The sequence below is a fragment of the Delphinapterus leucas genome, chromosome 10, assembly GCF_059928025.1.
Source record: "Delphinapterus leucas isolate spDelLeu-1000000601 "Yukka" chromosome 10, BTC_Dleu_Yukka2, whole genome shotgun sequence".
Lineage (NCBI taxonomy): Eukaryota > Metazoa > Chordata > Mammalia > Artiodactyla > Monodontidae > Delphinapterus > Delphinapterus leucas.
In genome coordinates, this window is record NC_143138.1 from 97,381,934 (window position 1) to 97,401,957 (window position 20,024).

Here is a 20,024-nt window from a genome sequence, read left to right on the forward strand (position 1 = left end):
AATAAAGTGAGTAACTTGCCCATGGTTACAGAGTCAGTAAGTGATAGAAGCAAGATCTAAACGTGGATCTGTTTGACTCCCCCAGACCCCATGCCCTTGCCATCGTGTCAGACCTCCTCCAAAGGCAACTACCTCCAAAGAGTGGTCAAGGCTCCTTGGGGAAAAGGAGACAAGAGGCCAGCAGCTGGGGCAATTCAGGGAGTGATGGAGAGAGGTGGAATGAATATTAAACCAGAGTTAAAGTAAGCAGCCCCACTTAGTCACTCACTAAGTGCACACGCAACCAGTCTTCAATACCCTCATCTAGAAAATGGGAATGATAGTATTGTGTTTATAACAATAAAAATAATTAGCCCTGTGCTGGGAGCAGTAAATTGGTGTGTGGTATAAGTCATGTGAAAGTACTCTGCATGTTGTGAAATGTATCACAAATGTAAGACTACTATTCAAAGTCAGTATGGGATAGTGGAAGAGACAGTCTTTGGAGTCAAGAGAAATGGGGTCACACTGCAGTAGCTGGGTATCCTGGACAGGTTATTTCACTTCTCTGAGCCTTGATGTCCTCTTGAATAGGGATATATCAGACTCTGTCACTTGGAAGTGACAGAAAACCCAACTCAAACAGGCATTTGCATAAAAAGGGAGTTTTTTCTGACTCAAGTATTTGGTTTACAGCTGAGGCACACAATGTTGCCAAGTCACAGGTTCTCTCTTAACCTCTTAATTCTATTCTCTGCATTGTTTCATTCTTCCTAAGTTGTAGGCCCCCCATACCAGCACATCAAGATTACATCTAACACCCTAAACAAGAGCAAAAAAACTTCTTTCCTGTGCAAGTTCTGTAATTAATTCTCACTGACCTGGCTTGGATCATGTGATGAATCCCTGGACCAACCATTGAAGCTAGGAGATAAGGATATTCTGATTGGCCAGGCCCTGGAATAAGAGTGGTGGGATGAGCCCCACTAGAGCTGAGAATGGGGGAAAGGGAGCGGTTCCCCAAAAGACAAAATGCTATTGCCTGGAAAGGGGGGAATGGATGCTGGGCCAGCAGCAACAGATGTCTGTTACAGGGGATGCAATGGCCACCTCATGGAGTTGTCTCGAGGTTTAAACGAGCCGTGCATATAAGTAGGAGATTGAGATGATTGTAGAGGAAGACAGGGCTCTACGAAGTAACATCCAAGCTACTGAGAAATCAGTGTGATGAGAACAAAATCAGTGCCCTGATGAGGCCAATGGAAAGTCCCAGGATAGGCAGTAAGGTGGTGGAACCCACACTGGACTGATGCTAGGGCAAAAGTCAAGGTCAACCCCACAAGGGGTGAGGTTTAGGGCTCAGAATGGGCAGGTGATGAGATGTGGTTGGGATTGTGGCCAAAAGGCCAATGCTGGCAGAGCTGTGCCCCTGGCTTTCGGCTGAGTGGACAGCCTGTCCCCCTAAAAAGGCCAGGCCCAGCAGGCGAAGGAAACCATAGCAACCACAAGTTAAGGAAAGCAGATGAAAAGCTTGTAAACACAGCTTCCAGCCATGTGGCATAGCTTTGGGCTCCTAGGAGACAGCCACATAAAGACCAGTCTGGCTCATGGCGACCAGGCAAATGGGACTATTTCTGGACTCAACTGTGGGCTGACGCGGTCTGCAAACTAGACAAGCAAACAGGCAGCACAAACAGACATCACTACTACAAAAGCAGAGTCTCCATGTAGCGCACTTCCAGTTGCTCACGTGTGCAGAGCAGCAGGTTGGCTCTCTTTGCCCACACCATTTCATGCCCTGCTCCCCTTCCCATCTCCATGAAAACTTCTGACCCAGCCTCAGTGCTGGGTGGAAAGTGACTGTTTATAGAGTGGCAGCAACTGGGAAACCTACTAAGAAGCTCTGTGCTTCTCTGTCATAAATAACCAGCTGTCTCGTGCAATTTCCTGAGCTGCACAACCAGCAATGACAACCTGCCTTTCCATGCACCATCAGGCAGTGATTGTGGGTCCTCAGCATGATGCTGACAAGTCCATTTTTCAAGGCCATGGCCAAGCCCGCTTTTCACTACTGCAGAGTTAACCGTAACTCTGCAATACCAGGTATGACAGTACCCACCCAGAAAAGACATTTAATAGGAAAAAAAATCTGTTTTTTCTCCAATCTGATGTTCCAAAGAGAAAAATCAGCAAACTCTTTTTTTCCTGATAAATCCTTGAAATTTTAGGTGCACAGAACCCAAACAGTAACTATGGCAACACAAGCCACTCCAATAAGACTAACGCAGATTATTTCCAGCACAATAGCCTGGCTTGTGCTCAGAAAGCAGAGGTAATGTTGGCTGAAAGCAATTCCTGAATTGGTGGGGGGGATAAAATCATCCGGCAGTGGAAGCTTCATGCTTAGGTTTCTGGTTTCAGGCCCCTAGGATTCAGTGGCAAGATGAATTAACTACTGGATTAATATCTTGTCACTCCACACTATTGAACTGGCAGCCTCTTCACCCTCTGCTTGGATTTCTTCATTTCCAACCACAAAGCCATTCAAACCCCAGGACTCACAGCGACAGCAAAAAGAATATGGGCTGTGAAAAGTACAGAATCAGGCAGTTTGAACAGACGTTAGGGATCACCTGGACTGGGAGCCTCTTGAAGTCAGGAGAATATGCTACATGTTCTGCACAGAGCTGAGGACCTGACCCAAGGTGGGTGAAGCTCTGTCTAACCTCATTTGTTTTACAGATGAGGAAACCAAGACCCAGGACTTGGCCATGCTCACTCAGAATCAGATGACAGGGACTCCTGGTTAAGCCCACTGGCTGTGGAACAGGACAGAGCGGGGTCTGCATCATGGCTGTTAGATTCTGGGCAAGTCACTTAACTTCTTTGAACCTGGGTTTACTTAAGAATAACAATAATTACAATGACAATAATAATAATAAGGCCTACCTTTTAAGGTTGTTGTAGGAATAAATGAAGTAATCCATGTAGATCCATGTAGTATACTTAGCATACAATAGGGCCTCCCAATATAACTAATACTATTATTATTAATGGCAAAGCCAGAACTAGACCAGTTTCCCCCCAGAAGACTTGTGCATAATGCAAGAGGAAATCCAACTTCATCTTAATCTATAGGACCACTTCTTTCCATACCCCATCTTCTTCTGACATAAACTGACCACTTAACCTATTCACATTTAACAATCTTTCCTTGTGCAGTGGTTCTCAAACATTTTGGTGTCAGGATCCTTTTCCACACTTAAAAATTATTGAAGAGTCCCAAAGAGCTTTTGTTTATATGGGTTTTCAAAACTATTTATTAGTCTATTTAAAAATAACAATAATAACCTCATTACATTTTAACATTAATTACATATTTTCATGAAATATAACTATTTTCCAAAACAAAAAAAAATGTAATGAGAAGAGTGGCATTGCTTTACATTCATGCAAATTTCTTTAATGTCTGGCTTGATAGAGAGCAGCTAGGTTCTCATATCTGTGTCTGCATTCAATCTATTGTAATGAGTTGTTTGGATTGAAGTATATGAAGAAAATACAGTCTCACACAGATACATAGTTGGAGTAGGAAGGAATACTTTATAGACTTCAGATAATTGTGAATTCTCTTCTTTGATAATCAACTACATCAAAACTCAGCAACTGTTAGTTTCTGAAAGATTAGCTGCATGTAGAATCTGAAACCATATCAGGAACTCTGTTATATTAAATTCTATCAGCTTTCGTGCACTTTGAATGGATTTCTTTTTTACCTATGCATGATTCTTTAACATCATGCGTTGGTCATTTGGAAAATACTGGCTCACTGAGTTATGCAGACCTTCCAAATGTTGTCACATTTCACTATACAAGATCACATTCATTAACATCACTGCCAGTCTCAGGAGATAAGTCTTTAAGTGTTAGGAAGCTGTCAAGTTAATAGTGGAAGATATTCTAATTTTTCCTTGAAAGCTTGAATTTGATCTTTGATAACAAATACTGTCAGTGTTTTCCTTGACAGGCTAATTTCAATTATTTTTGAGAAATTTTCTGCCACATACCTAAGCTGGAGTAACTATAGTTTTTTGTTAAAAGATAATTTTTTGAAAAGGTAAAACTGTAACTCTCATACAGATAAAAAACGACCACATGTTAAAGATTTTATTTAAATCATAATGAGAGAATCAAGCAGATGTTTGAACCAGTTCAAAGGAGAAGCTAAAGAAGCACAAATTTATAATGAATAAAAGAATGTTGAAATGAATGCGCACATGGCACGGATCTGGCTTTTTCAGAGAGGGGGATGGGGTATCCCTCCACCAGACACAAGTAATTTGCATATCTATAGAAAAGAATTATTTCGCATTGCTATCAGTTAACCACAACTTACAGAGTTGCAAAATAGCTCCATAGAATCCTAACCAGCTAAGTATGTGGTATACACAACTGCACGGTTTTCCTTTGAAGCATAAACCTTCCCTACAGTCTTCTGTCACTCATTCTTTCAAGTGAAAAAATGGTGTTTTGTGAAACAAGCAGCTAGTTCAACTCACAGCTCAACAGTTGCACAAGGACTCTTCCTGAGACAATCATCCTACTTTGGTATGCAACACAAGTAACACTAGGAAAGATTGGTGCCACTGCCTTGATTTCTGCTAAGGTGCCAGTGGTTTTAGCCACCATCGCTTTTGCACCATTAGTGCAAATGTCAACGTGGTGAAATGGCAAATGATAGTCTTAGTATTAATCTAAGGATATTTTTTACCTTGAGGACCCCCTGACAGGGTCATGAGGAATCTCAGGGTTCCGTGAACGTTCTAGAATCACTGCCCTGAAGTATGCTGTTGATCAAGGTAATGACCTAAAGAAGAATGAGCAAATAGCAAAAAGCCGGACATCTGCAAATTGAAAAATCAGACCTCACTGCTGATGGGTCACTGCTTGGGGAGGGAAAAGCTACCAGTGAGAATCTGGGAACAGTGCCATGGAGTTGGGGGAATGGAGAATTTAAACAATAATAAAACCCACTAAAAGTTGGTATGCTTTGTTGTTAGTGTACTGGCAATTCCAAACAATGCCACTGATGAAATACTCCTCCCCACGTGGGCAGACCATTCGCATTGCTCCCCACTTGTTCACCACTGTCCAGAAGTACAGACCCAAGTGAGACACAGGAGCTCACTAGCATTAGAGCTGCAGACTGTATAGGGGAGAGACGGCAGCCATTCTGTTCCTATTCTTTTAGTAACTGACAAGTAATCTGACAAGCATGGATGCTTGTCAAAATCCAAATCGATCAGTATCTTGATCCTCCTCTCCTCCCCAAAAATAAGGATTATAACTCTTCAACTTTAATCACATTCTCCCCAAATTTTGAACCATTATTATCATAAACCTCAGTTTTATCTTGGTTTTTTTAATATTACAAGACATTGTTTTTGTCTTATAGAGTTGACTTTTTTATTCGTCCACATATTTATCATTTTCTTTGCTCTTCATTCCTTCTTGCAACTCAGACCTTCCTTCTGCCTAAAGTATATTCTTTAGAATTTCCTTTGGTGAGTCTGCTGGTGATGACTTCTCACAGATTTTGTCTGCATATCCTCCTTTAAAAATACTTTTGCTACATATATAATCGTAGGTTCACAGTTCTTCTTCTCTCAGAACATTTAAGATATTTCAATGGTTTCTACTATTGCTGTTGAGAGGACAACTGTCAGGATAACTACCATTCTTTAAAGATGATCTGTCTTTCTCTCTGATTGCTTTAAGATCTTCTCTTTGTCTTAGTGTTCTGCAGTTTCATTTATGCTATGTGCAGGTGTGGATTTCTTTTTATCTTACATGAGATTCACTGGGCTTCCTGAATGTGTGAACAGGTGTCTTTCAGCAACACTGAAAAATTCTCAACTAACATCTGTTCAAATATTGTCTCTGCAACATTCTTTCTCTCCTCTTCTTCCGGAACACCAATTATACGTGTATAAAATTATTTAATTCTATCTTCCAGATCACTTAATCTCTCATATTTTCCATCCCTTTGTGTCTCTGTGCTGCATTCTGAACATATTTTTTAGAACTCTCCCCCAGGTTACTGATTGTCTCCTCAATGTTGCCTAATTAACTGCTGAATCCATAATCACTTATTTCTAGAAATTCCTTTTTTAATATACTTTGTCAGTTTTACAGTCTGATTCTTTATTTGTAATTTTATTTCTTATTTCTTTAAACATATTAAAATACTTCTTTTATATTCTGTGATAATTCCACTATCTATAGTCTTCATGGGTCTGATTCTGCTGTCTGTTGTTTCTGCTGGCTCAGTACTCATGTTGCCTCGCTTCCTTATGTACTTTTACCATTTTCGATCATGAGCAGAAATTTCTTAAAACTTTATCATGAAGAATTCCTTGAGGCCTGGGGAAGACAGGTTCCTCTACGGGGTGTGCATTTGGTTCTGCTAGGAACCTCAAGGATACTACTAACCTAGAATCTCTTTGGTTGTGTGAATTCATGCTATAGATCCTTATAAGGATTGACTTATGATTATAAATTTTCAGGGAGGATTTTTTTTGACCCTCCACCCAGGCCCAGTCTTCAAGATAAGCAACTATTTTTATTCTTCAGGTGACAGGTTTATTTCTAAATCACCCTTGCACTAAAGTGCCTTTACAGGGAGGTATGGCCATTTGAGGTCCTCACTTTATGGAAGGGGTCCTATTAGACCCCTACCTTTGGCAGGTTCTAGGCTTCACTTTCTGTCTCCCCATGAAAAACTAAAGCTCAAAAATCAGCCAGTTCAGATGGGAACATACTGTATAGCACAGGGAACTCTACCTAATGCACTGTGGTAACCGAAATGGGAGGGAAGTCCAAAAGGGAGGGGATATCTGTATGTGTATGAGTGAATCATTTTGTTGTGCACTGGAGGCTAACACAACATTGTAAAGCAACCATACTCCAATAAAAATTAATTTTAAAAAAATCAGCCAGTTCAGCAAGTATCTTTGAGGCAAAAGCCAGCTTTGGGGTTCTGCTTACTTTACTTATTTAGTTTTTGGTCTTTGAGGATTCCTTAATAACTTGCTGGCTCATGAACACATTTTTTACTGGCTTTTTATGTCATCTAGCACGTTTAGTTCTTTTCAGCGGGAGGATCAGTCAGGGTAAGCCATTCCACTATACTGCAAGAAATGAAAGTCTACATAAAAGCATGTGGTGCATAAATGATGATTTATCTGATGCAGTTTGGTTGTGTGGAACAGGAGCGAGGGAGAGCAGCAAGGTCACAGCTGGGTTTATACTTGAAAAGCTCAGCAGGGGCTAGCGAAAGAAGGGCCTTGAATGTCATTCTATATTTCAACTTTATTGAGTAGGTAATGGAGGTTCTTCCAACTCTGGACTATAAGATTCATAAAGTTTTTCATATACTAACACCTTAGGCTTCTATTATTGTTTCCTTGAAAGTAGTGTTTCTCAAAGTGTGGCCAAGTTCCACCTGCATCAGAATCCTCTAGGTAACTTATCAAAACTTGCAGATTTCCAAGCCCCATCCCAAACCTACTGAATCAGTATCCTCAGAGAAGGAAGGTGGGAAAGAGACCACTAAAGGATTGGAAAATCATTTTAATAAGATAAGAGTAAAAACTTGCAGAGCATGTCTCTTGCTATAAGGATGAGTATTATTTCATTAAACATTTATTTAGGTGTTATAAAGTGTGTGTGTGTGTATGTGTGTACCTGTGTGTGCACACACACACTGGGCCAACCTGTAAAATGTATTTCATGCATTGAGGTCAAAAAAGTTGAGGTCAAAAAAGCTGTAAAATGTGTTTCATGCATTGAGGTCAAAAAGTTAGACAATCATTATCTTAGAGGATGCCCTTTATATTATTTTTCATCAGACTTTACCTGTAATTAAAATATTGTAAGAAAAGGAATGCAGTATAATTTCCCCCTGAATAGCCCTACCCATAGCATGCTGGGACACATCTATGTTTGTACATAAATCAATTAACTTGGGCACTTCTTGACTCAAAATGAAGTGATGAAAAAGCATCTCTATGAATCTGGTATGGGTGGAAACATGAAGTTAATTGTCACCTATGCAAGAACTGTTTTCTTCTTTTTCTCAAGAGATTACAAAGCCTGTGTTCCGGCTCTCATCACATCTCAACAACCCTGTACTTCAGGAAATGAAGTATCACAAAATCCTGGCACAACTGACCCCAAAGGACTGAGTGGCTCCTTTTGCCGTGGAGGATTTTGTTGTACTAGGTATTGCTCCCACAAGTGGTCGTAGGTTGTTGCCTGGAATGCCTTTTGCTATTTGGATACTTTTTTCCTTTGTACTTGTACTTGCTTCAATCTGTGGCTTATTCTCCCAAAACACCAATAAACAAGGAAAAATATAAATTTATCCATTCAAGCATCAATGCCAAACACACACACACAAATTGTTGTCTTAAATAGACTTAATTTCAATCATTCACATAATGCCTTGAGTATGTTTTCCATTTCCACATACCTCTAGTACTTTTACCTTTTTTCTTTAAATCGAATCACATTTATAGATTAAAAAAAGTTTTCATAAGAAATACTTTATACTCCTTTTGCAAAAGGAAAACTAGCATCACTTGCCAAAAGGGAAGGTAACTGTAAAAATAAATGGGAGGGAAGGAACACCAAGTTATCAGCGTCAAGTTAGATTCCGTCACCTGCCAGGCCTTTGAACCTGAATGCAGGCTGTTCTCCTTGTTTGAAAAAGAGATGCGAATGAGGACAAGGCTCCTGCCCTGTGATGTTATCAAAAGGCATGAGAGATTGGAAAAGGAAATAACTTTCTTGATAGTGATTCATTTTGTTTTAAGGCTGAGCAGGTAGTTCTTAGAATTGTCTCCTGTTTCATTAGTATTTCAAATTTTAGGAAAGGATGGTATAGATTTGGTTCTCAAACTGTAGTGTAAATCAGAATCACCTGAAGACCACAGATAGACCACAGATAGCTGGGCATCATTCCCAGTTTCTGATGCAGCAGGTGAGACCCAAGAATTTGTATTTCTAACAAGTTTCCAGGTGGTGCTGATGCTGTGGGTGCAGACCACGCTTTGGGAACCACTGCACAGGTAAATCCTACACATCTTTCACAACCTTGTTTACGAGGGTCCCTCCTTCTCTGCACTCTCTATCCAGGTTAAACTGCTCCTAACCACTTCCTGTTCATCTTCCTCATTCCCAGTCTTTTCACCCAAACCATTTTATTATCCTCCCTTCACAAATCCCATGCTTTGAAATACTTTTTGTCTATCAAACAAAACATACTTATCAAGCAATAATTCATTTTCTCATGTTTTATTAATCAAAGACAAGGGTAGGGCTTCCCTGGTGGTGCAGTGGTTGAGAGTCTGCCTGCTAATGCAGGGGACACGGGTTCGAGCCCTGGTCTGGGAGGATCCCACATGCCGCGGAGCAACTAGGCCCGTGAGCCACAACTACTGAGCCTGCGCGTCTGGAGCCTGTGCTCCGCAACAGGAGAGGCCGCGATAGCGAGAGGCCCGCGCAGTGCGATGAAGAGTGGCCCCCGCTTGCCACAACTAGAGAAAGCCCTCGCACAGAAACGAAGACCCAACACAGCAAAAAGTAATTAATTAATTAATTCCTACCCCCAACATCTTCAAAAAAAAAAAAAAAGAAAACCACAGCTTAAAAAAAAAAAAGACAAGGGTAACTACCAATCAGAGCTTCCAATCAGCATGGGGTAACTGGTATTTCTATTCTATGACTGACTTGTTATAATTCTAGCCCAGAACAAAGAAACCTGATGTTTTGGTTTAAACAGCCTGTGCATCTAATCTCTGGTATATATGAGCTTTTTTGGTTACTCTTTTTTGAAGTCCTGAAAATAACTCACAGGCACCCCCTCCCTGCTTCCCTCATTACCCCATGGGGCTGGGAAGCTCAGGTTGGGACCACCTGGTATCTATCACTCATCTGGTAATTAATCACTGATTATCTTCTGTCATTTCTTCTACTGTTGTCCCTTAACAGCATGAAAGGACTGCATCTGGCCCTTCTTTGTAAACCGCATGGTACCTTGCTTAGGGCTTTAGAATGTTAGCATCTCCCCAAAAAAGGAAGAAACAAAAAAACCAAAAACGATTTATTTCATGTTTGACTATATACACTACAATTGTATCCAGGGGAGAACAACACAATGAAAGAACATTGGCAGTAAAATAGACCAGTATTGTAAATAGGTGACAGACTCAAAAGTTACCCTTTGGGGAAGGAAAGTGAGTCAACAAAACAATTAATTTCCAGAGGTGGTAAAGAGACTTGAAAATAAATACTTGCCTTCTTAAGTTCACCAGGATATTATTCCATTGGATTGCTCTGCCTGGGGCCTCCTGGAAGGCTGTTAGGAGGAAATGTTGGAAATGAGTCTGATTTAACCACAAGCAGACAAACTGGGGATTTGGAGTGATGGTAAGGTCTTAATGAATCAGACACAACTCTGCCTTCCTCAAGAGTATGTGACTCTTCCTTTTTCCAAAACGCCACTTAAAGCTCTTGTCCTCCTGGAAGCCATCCCTGGTGGTGATTACTACCACCCCACCCCCACCTGATTCTGATCACATTTTATTTTGAACTCTCTTAGCAATATGGACTCTGCATGTTGCTTTGAAATTGCTACTGAAGCTTTTTCAAGCGGGTATGTGGGTGTGGGTGTGGATGTGAGTGTGTGTATGTGTGTGTTTGGGAAGGCACCCTTCTTCCCTCCAAAAAATAGCTCCCCACCCACCTGTGACAAAGACCTAAAGCTTGCCTATGATAATTTCTTTGATGACCTTGTTTATGCCAGGCATCTTCTTTCAACATGCCAGTGACAGTAAGCTGTTATCCATCATTAATCTGTTGGTGCCCCTTCCTGCCCTTTGCTGATGACGCTCAAAGAGTACTGCTAGCACTGCTTTGGAGAGTTCCACCAAGGAAATTCCAAGGAAATCCTTTGACTACTGATGACTCCAGAAAAGATGCAAAAAGCAAGGTTTTAGGTTGTTGTTTTACTTGTTCCAATGACTTATTAGATTTAGCTAATTACACAGCTTATCAAAATAAAAGATCTTCTGTGTGCCATGTGATGGTCTACCCCATCATTCATGCCTGATTGAATAACATGGTTAAAATCCAAGGAGCTCCTCCTCTAATGAAGTTCCTGCTCTATCCGTTGCTACGGCAACTTAGGGCCATGGTCCAAGAAGACAGCAAATATATTAAATATTGCAGCAAATCCATTTTCTCCCTGCTTTAGTGACCTCAGAGCCAAGACTGTATTTGACAGTGTACAAGTATAGAAGAAGTATTGTGCCTGCGATTTTTTTTCTTTTTCAACATGGAAACCAATCACATTTATATTCACAAGCACAGTGTCATCCATGTAGCAGGCACTGAAAAAATACTTGAGGGAAATTAGTTATACATGATGCATTAACTACACACATATATTGTCTCTTTTTCCTGAGACCCCACCAAAATGACGGTAAAAGAATTAAAAAGGAGTATGTTCACATAGATGAAGAAAATGGGACATGATACCACAGTAAGCAAGTGATTTCCGTTTTTTCAGCTTTTTTAAAAACTGTGGTAAAATATACACAACATAAAATTTACTATTTTAGTCATATTTAAGTGTATAGTTCAGTGGCATTTAGTGCATTCACATTATTGTGCAACCATCATCACCATCCATCTCCAGAACTTTCTCATCATCCCAAACTGAAACCCTGGAGCCATTAAATAATAACTCCCTATCCCCCCTCCCTCAGCCCATGGTAAACCCTATTCTATTTTTTGTCTCTACATCTTTGACTACCCTAAGTAGTGGAATATAAGTGGAATCAGATAATATTTGTCCTGTTGTCACTGGCTTATTTCACTTAACATAATGTCTTTAAGGCTTAGCCATGTTATAGCATGTGCCAGAATTTCATTCCTTTTTTATCCCCTACAAAATCAGGCTATATTTCATTTTCAGCTTTACTGAGGAATAACTGATACAATCTTATTCCTTTTTGAGGCTGAATAATATTCCACTGTATGGATATTAGTACCCTTTGTTTATCCATTCATCCATCAGTGGACATTCTGGCAGTTTCCACCTTTTGGCTATAGTGAATACTGCTGCCATGAACACTGGTGTGCAAATATTTATTCAAGTCCCTGCTTTCAAAACTTTTGTGTATATACCCAGAAGTGGAACTGCTGAATCAAATGGTAATTCTATGTTTAACTTTTTTGAGGAAACATTATTTTCCACAGCAGCTGCACCATTTCACATTCACACCAACAATGTGCAAGGGTTCCAATTTCTCCATATCCACCCCAACACTGTTAGTTTTTGTTTTGGGTTTTTTTTTTAATAATAAGCCAGCCTAATGGGTATGAAGTGGCATTTCATTGTCGTTTTGATTTGCATTTCCCTGATGGTTGGTGATGTGCAGCAGCTTTTTATGTGCTTATTGGCATTTATTCTGTTCCTTTTTAAAAGATGGAAAGCAGATGGAGGAATGGTATCATAGCAGAGCAAGGGAGGGGGAGTGGGGAAGGGGGTTACAGGTGAGAAGCAAACTGACTGCCCCACAAAACCTCTGAAAAATTTGGCCCATGATAAAAGGATGGCACACAGGGCTTCCCTGGTGGCGCAGTGGTTGAGAGTCCGCCTGCCGATGCAGGGGACACGGGTTCGTGACCCGGTCCAGGAAGATCCCACATGCCGCGGAGCGGCTGGGCCCGTGAGACATGGCTGCTGAGCCTGCACGTCCGGAGACTGTGCTCCGCAACGGGAGAGGCCACAGCAGTGAGAGGCCCACATACCGCAAAAAAAAAAAAAAAAAAGGATGGAACACAGTAAGGATCAGAGCTGAAAACATCCTCTGCCCCAGAAGCCAAACAGTTACTCTTTACCCAGGCAGGAGAATGGAAGCTTGATCCCTGGCGGATCTGAACTGGGGAGGCCCTAGATTCCAGTACAAGTGGCACAGTAGCCAGCAGGAGTGAGGTAAGGTCTGGAAATAGGGAGACTCAGCAAGAGTGCATCCTGAGCAGTGGGAACCCCAGTCCTCTTCCTCGACTCTGCTCCCCAAATGCAGGCAACGTGTGTTACCCCTAGACAGGAGATGAGAGGATTCTTCTCCTAAGAAACTGAACTGCCCCAGAGGAAGAAAACCATAGATAATAACATCTGGGGTTCCCCTAACAAAACAGCAAGACTCCCACCAAAAACCCAACAGTAAAGGCTTCCACTTGATAAGTTCTGTATGTACACATAGGGCTTACAGTTAGGTCTTTCTTTTGCCTTTTTTAATTGAAATATAGTTGATTTACAGTGTGTCAGTTTCAAGTGTACAGCAAGGTGATTCAGTTATATATATGGAAAAGAATTTTTATATATGTATATATTTATGTATATTTATGTCCTTTTTAAATTTTCCATTATAGGTTATTACAAGATACTAACTTTAGTTCCCTGTGCTATAAGTAGGTCCTTGTTGGTTATCTATTCTATATATAGTAGTGCTTATATTTTAATCCCAAACTCCGAATTTATCCCTCCCCCCTCCAATTACGTCTTGTGCCTTACTCTAAAATATGAAGTGATAACTAAGGGTCACCAGACACTGGAGGAAAGCCCCCATCATGAAAGACAGAGAGCAAAACAAACCACCCCCCCCAAAAAAAATTGGATCAGCAAGAAACAGATCATGCCAGAAACAGAAGAAAGCTTCAAATAAAAATTACAATTAATACTCCTAGAGAGTTCAGAAAAGATATTGCATCCATCAATTTTTTATTTTTCTTTTAATTTTATTTATTTATTTTTGGCTGTGTTGGGTCTTCGTTGCTGTGCGCAGGCTTTCTCTAGCTGCGGCGAGCAGGTGCTACTCTTCATTGCAGTGCGCAGGCTACTCAATGCGATGGCTTCTCTTGTTGCAGATCACGGCCTCTGGGCGCACAGGCTTCAGTAGTTGTGGCTCGCGGGCTCTAGAGAGCAGGCCCAGTAGTTTTGGCGGATGGGCTTAGTTACTCCGTGGCATGTGGGATCTTCCCAGACCAGGGCTCAAACCCGTGTCCCCTGCATTGGCAGGCGGATTCTTAACCACTGCGCCACCAGGGAAGTCCCATCAATTTTTTAAAAGCAGTATATTATCAAAAATAAAAAGAGCCCTTGGAAATCAAAAGTGATCATCAATGTTAAAAAGTTAATAGACAGGTTGGAAGTAATAAAAAGGCAAAATGATGGAAAATAATAAGGATAGTATAAGGATAAAATATTTAGGGAATCATTTGAATTCAACATCCAAATAAGAAAACAGAGGAGGAAAAGATTATCAAAGAAATAATTTAAGAAAAATTTCCTGGAACTGAAGGACCCAAGTCTCCAACTGAAAGCCTAATGAATGAAGAAGGATGAATGCCAAGTTTCAGCATACCAGGGATACAGAGAAGAACTAGAAGTGTCCAGAAAGATAAGTCACATACAAAGAAATAGGACTGAAAATGGCATTGGACTTCTCAAAAATGACTCTAGAAGCTAGAAGACAATGGAACAATGTCTTTAAGGGAAAATAATTTGCAACCTGAATTCTATATGGCCAAACGGCAAATCCAGAGTGAGGGTAGAAAAAAAGACATTTTCAAATAAGCAAGAACTCAAAAAAATATATCTCCCATGTATCATTTCTTAGAAAGCAACAGAAGGAGAAGTGTCACCAAAACCAGGAAGTAAAGAAAGACCTGGGACCCAGGAAACAGGGGTTCCAACATAAAAGAAAAGAGAACTCCCAGAATAATAGTTATTATTTAATTTATCATTACTTTAGGTGAAAGGCATAAAGTAAAACCTGTCTGTACTGGAGGAGGAGGGCTTCAAGGAGGAAAGTTCCAGATAGAGGGGTATACACACTTGAGCATGAAAAACTATTGATAGGACATGAAAGTTCTAATTAGAAAGAAAAGGACAGGTACATAGAAAATAATGCAAGTAAAACAAACAAACAGGGACGTCCCTGGTGGCACAGTAGTTAAGAAGCCGCCTGCCAATGCAGGAGACACGGGTTCGAGCCCTGGTCCAGGAAGATCCCACATGCCACGGAGCAACTAAGCCTGTGAGCCACAACTACTGGGCCTGCGCTCTAGAGCCCGTGAGCCACAACTACTGAGCCTGTGTGCCACAACTACTGAAGCCCGCGCTCCTAGAGCCCGTGCTCTGCAACAAGAGAAGCCACTGCAATGAGGAGCCTGCGCACCGCAACGAAGAGTAGCCCCCGCTCGCCACAACTAGAGAAAGCCTGTGCCCAGCAGTGAAAACGCAACGCAGCCTAAATAAATAAATAAATTAAATAAATAAATTTTTTTTTTAAAAAAAGCAATCAAATATTATCAACTCCAGTAAAAACAAAAAAGTATACAAGGAAGGACATGTAATCACAGTATACTTTTTGGCTTTGCAATGGACAAAAATTACATAAATATAATATGATATCAAAAATATTGATTATAGGGTTTTGCAGGAAAAGATAGAAGGCAAGTAACTGACAGACATTTTAATCTCAGATAACACCAAGTCAGTAAGTGATTTCTATAATTGATAAATCAAGAAACAGTATCAGTATTTTATTTTGATATGTAGCAATAAACATCTTGATGGTTGAAATTGAAAACTTTTGGGTAAATGATGGCCTAATGGGTCTTCTCTGACTTAGATTCTTTTTTGTGGAAATAGTGTAGACTCATTCTTTTTTTTTAATTGAAGTATAGTTGATGTACAATATCATATAAGATACAGGTGTACAATACAGTGATTCACAATTGTTAAAAGTTATACTCCATTTACAGTTATTATAAAATACTGACTATACTCCGTTTCGTACAGTGCATCCTTGTAGCTTATTTTATACATACTAGTTTGCATCTCTTAATACCCTATCCCTGTATTGCCCCTCCCCCCTTTCCTCTCCCCACTGATAACCACTAGTTTGTTCTCTAAATCTCTGAGTCTGTTTCTTTCTTGTTATATTCACTAGTTTGTGGTATTTTTTAGATTCCACATACAAGTGATATCATACAGTATTTGTCTTTCTCTGTATGACTTATTTCACTTAGCATAATGCCCTCCAAGTTTATCCATGTTGTTGCAAATGTCAAATTTTCATTCTTTTTTATGGCTGAGTAATATTCCATTGTGTGTGCATGCACACACGCGTGTGTGTGTCTGTGTGCATCACATCTGCTTCATCCATTCATCTGCTGATGGACACTTAGGTTGCTTCCATATCTTGGCTATTGTAAATAATGCTGCTATGAACACTGGGGTGCATGTATATTTTTGAATTAGTGGTTTTGTTTTTTCAGATATATACCCAGAAGGGGAATTGCTGGGTCATATGGTAGTTCTATTTTTAGTTTTTTGAGAAACCTCCATACTGTTTTCCAAAATGGCTGCACCAATTTACATTCCCAACAGCAGTGTACAAGGGTTTCCTTTTCTCCACATCCTCACCAACATTTGTTATTGGTGTTCTTTTTGATGATAGCTATTCTGACAGCTATGAGGTGATATCTCATTGTGGTTTTGATTTGCATTTCCTTGATGATTAGTGACGTTAAGCATCTTTTCACGCGCCTGTTGGCCATCTCCATTTCCTCTTTATTAAAATGTCTATTCAGATCTTCTGCCCATGAAAGATATTGAAGACAACACAGACAGAAGGAAAGATATATCTTGTTCTTGGATTGGAAGAATTAATATTGTCAAAATGACCGTACTACCCAAGGCAAACTACAGATTCAATGCAATACCTATCAAAACACCAATGGCATTTTTCACAGAACTAGAACAAATAGTTTTTAAATTTGTACGGAAACACAAAACACCCCGAATAGACAAAACAATCTTGAAAAAGAAGAATAGAGTTGGAAGAATCACGCTCCCTGACTTCACACCATACTACAAAGCTACAGTAATCAAAACAGCATGATACTGGCACAAAAACAGACACGTAACTCAGTGGACACAATAGACAGCCTAGAAATAAACCCATGTACTTACAGTCAATTAATCTATGACAAAGTAAGAAAGTATATACAATGGAGAAAAGACAGTCTCTTCAATGAGTTGTGCTGGGAAAACTGGACAGCTACATGCAAAAGAATGAAATTAGAACATTCTCTAACACCATAAACAAAAATAAACTCAAAATGGGTTAAAGACCAAATGTAAGGCCAGAAACCATAAAACTCCTAGAAGAAAACAGTAAAACATAGGCAGAACACTCTTTGACATAAATCATAGCAATATTTTTTTGGATCTGTCTCCTAAAGCAAAGGAAATAAAAACAAAAATAAACAAATGGGACCTAGTTAAACTTAAAAGCTTTTGCACAGCAAAGGAGACCACTAACAAAATGAAAAGACAACCTACTGAATGAGAGAAAATATTTGCAAATGATATGACCAATAAGAGATTAATATCCAAAATATATAAACAGCTCATACAACTCGACATCAAAAAAACATTCTTTACCAGGTTCCCAGAGTCAGTATGGAAGAATAATAGTTAAGAGTACACATTCTGGATTCAGATGGCCTGTGTGCTCAGCTTGACTCTGCCACTTCTTATTAGCTGGGTGAATTGGGGCAGGTTAATGCACCACTTTGCCTCAGTTTCCCCATATGTAAAATAGGAAACATAACAATACCCACCTGACAGCATTATTGTGAGAATTAAATAATGCACGTAAAGCACTTAGCATTCTTCCGGGCACACTGTACACATTCATAAAGTGTTAGTGATCATTACTATCATCCCCTAGTATGATTCTATCAGGATATGCCACCCCCGCCACCTTTCAGTGCCCTTCCGAAAAGGTCACTATGATAGAGTGACAGGTGAAGGACACAGAACAGGTAAGTGGAATTCAACTCCTACTCCTCAGTTAGAAATAGCTAAGTCCTAAATGCAAAGTTCTACAGGCTTGGTGTCTTCCTCCACCTTGTTCTTTCCTGCTTGGGACAAGAACTGAAGACAATTTGGAGTAATACTATAAGGAGCAGTTAACAACAGGAGCCTGAAGTCAGACAGACCAGGTCAAATACTTGCTTCCCACCTATTAATCACATGAGCAGAGGCTAATTACCTGACTCTATGGGCTGAATTGTGTCCCCTCAAAATTTGTTTGTTGCAGTCCTAACCCTCAGTACCTCAGAATGTGACTGTATTTGGAGACAGGCGATGAAGTGTGATGAAGGTAAAATGAGGTGATGAAGGTAAAATGAGGTCATGTGGGAGGCCCTAATCCTATAGGACTGGTGTCCTTCTAAAAAGAGGAGATCAGGACACAGACACACACAGAAGAAAGACCATGTGAGGACACAGGGAGAAGACAGCCATCTATAAGCCAATGAGGGAGGGCTCGGAAGAAACCAACACTGCCAACACCTTATCTCGAGCGTCCAGCCTCTGGAACTGTGAGGAAATAAATTTCCGTTGTTTAAGCCACTCAGTCTGTGGTAGCTTTTTATGGCAGCCCAAGGTGACTGACACACCTGATCTCAGTTTTCTAGAAGGTAAAATAGGAATATACCTCATGAGCTAATTGTGAGGATTAAAATGTGTAGAAAAGTACTTACGACAGTGCTTGGCATACAATATGTGCTTAATAAATTGTAGGCTAGTATGATTATTGTGTTATTATTATTATTATTAAAACACAATTGGGACTTCCCTTGTGGCACAGTGGATAAGACTCCGTGATCCCAAAGAAGGGGGCCCAGGTTCCATCCCTGGTCAGGGAATTAGATCCCACATGCCTGCCACAACTAAGAGTTCACATGCCACAACTAAGGAGCTGGCAAGCTGCAACTAAGGAGTCCGCCTGCCACAACTAAGGAGCCCACGTGCCGCAACTAAGGAGTCAGCAAGCCGCAACCAAGGAGCCCTGGAGCCACAACTAAGGAGCCTGCCTGCTGCAACAAAGACCCAGTGCAACCAAATTAATTAATTAATAATTTTAAAAACACAATTACTCTGGTCTTTCCACAGTAACAGAAGAAAAGAGAGACGCTGAATGACCAATTCAGCCAAAATTGTTGAAGCTGTTACAGTGACTTCATAATTCACCTTCATGTCTTTAGTCTTGCCCTCTTCAATCCACCTCCACAATGCTGCCAGAACATTCTTTCTAGAATAAAAATCTGGCTCTGATATCCAGTAGCCAAAAATGGCCTCAAACAATTCCTCCCTTCCCTCCCTATATGTGTGTGCCTCTCCTACCAGATGTGGGCCCCATGTCCCCTCCCTGTGAATCTGGGCTGTGCCTGTGACCACTTTGACTAGAATGATACTACAGAGGGGCTTCCCTGGTGACGCAGTGGGTGTGGGTTCGCCTGCCGATACAGGGGACATGGGTTCGTGCCCCGGTCCGGGAAGATCCCACATGCCGTGGAGCGGCTAGGCCCGTGAGCCATGGCCGCTGAGCCTGCGCGTCCGGACCCTGTGGGAGAGGCCACACAGTGAGAGGCCCGCGTACCGCAAAAAAAAAAAAAAAGAATACTACAGAGGAAACAACATCTTGGGACCTCCAAGTCCTCACATTAAAAAGGCCTGGCAGCTACTGAGCCACCAAGAAGAACAGGCTACTCTGCAAGAGAAAGTGGTCATGGACAAAGGCCCAGAAAGAAGAAGAGAGAGGAGAGAGGCTACTTGGAGGAACATCGAGGTGGCAGACATCCAGCCCCTCCTCACTGCTACTGCATGAGAGAGTCCAAGCCAGACCAGCAGAGGAACCACCCAGCTGAGCCCCAGCCAACCCACGAAATCATGAAATATAATAAAGTGCATTGGTTAAGCCAGTCACTTTGGGGTGGTTTTTTATGCAGCAAAAGGTAACTGAGACACTGATCATGACACTGCTCTACTTCAAAATCCTTGGATCTCATAACCAAATTTCCATCACCTTCCCAAGCTGTGTGGCTGGGGCAAG

General features: G+C 40.8%; 1 long non-coding RNA gene across 1 annotated transcript in view; it reads right to left on the bottom strand.

Moving 5' to 3' along the window:
• Positions 1–6,390: 6,390 nt before the first annotated feature.
• The window catches only part of LOC149748314 (uncharacterized), an 86,844-nt gene continuing 73,210 nt past the window's right edge, over positions 6,391–20,024 (bottom strand). Inside the window, exon 3 of the long non-coding RNA XR_016394761.1 lies at positions 6,391–10,399. This is a non-coding gene — a long non-coding RNA (uncharacterized LOC149748314). The remainder of the gene's footprint in view (positions 10,400–20,024) is intronic.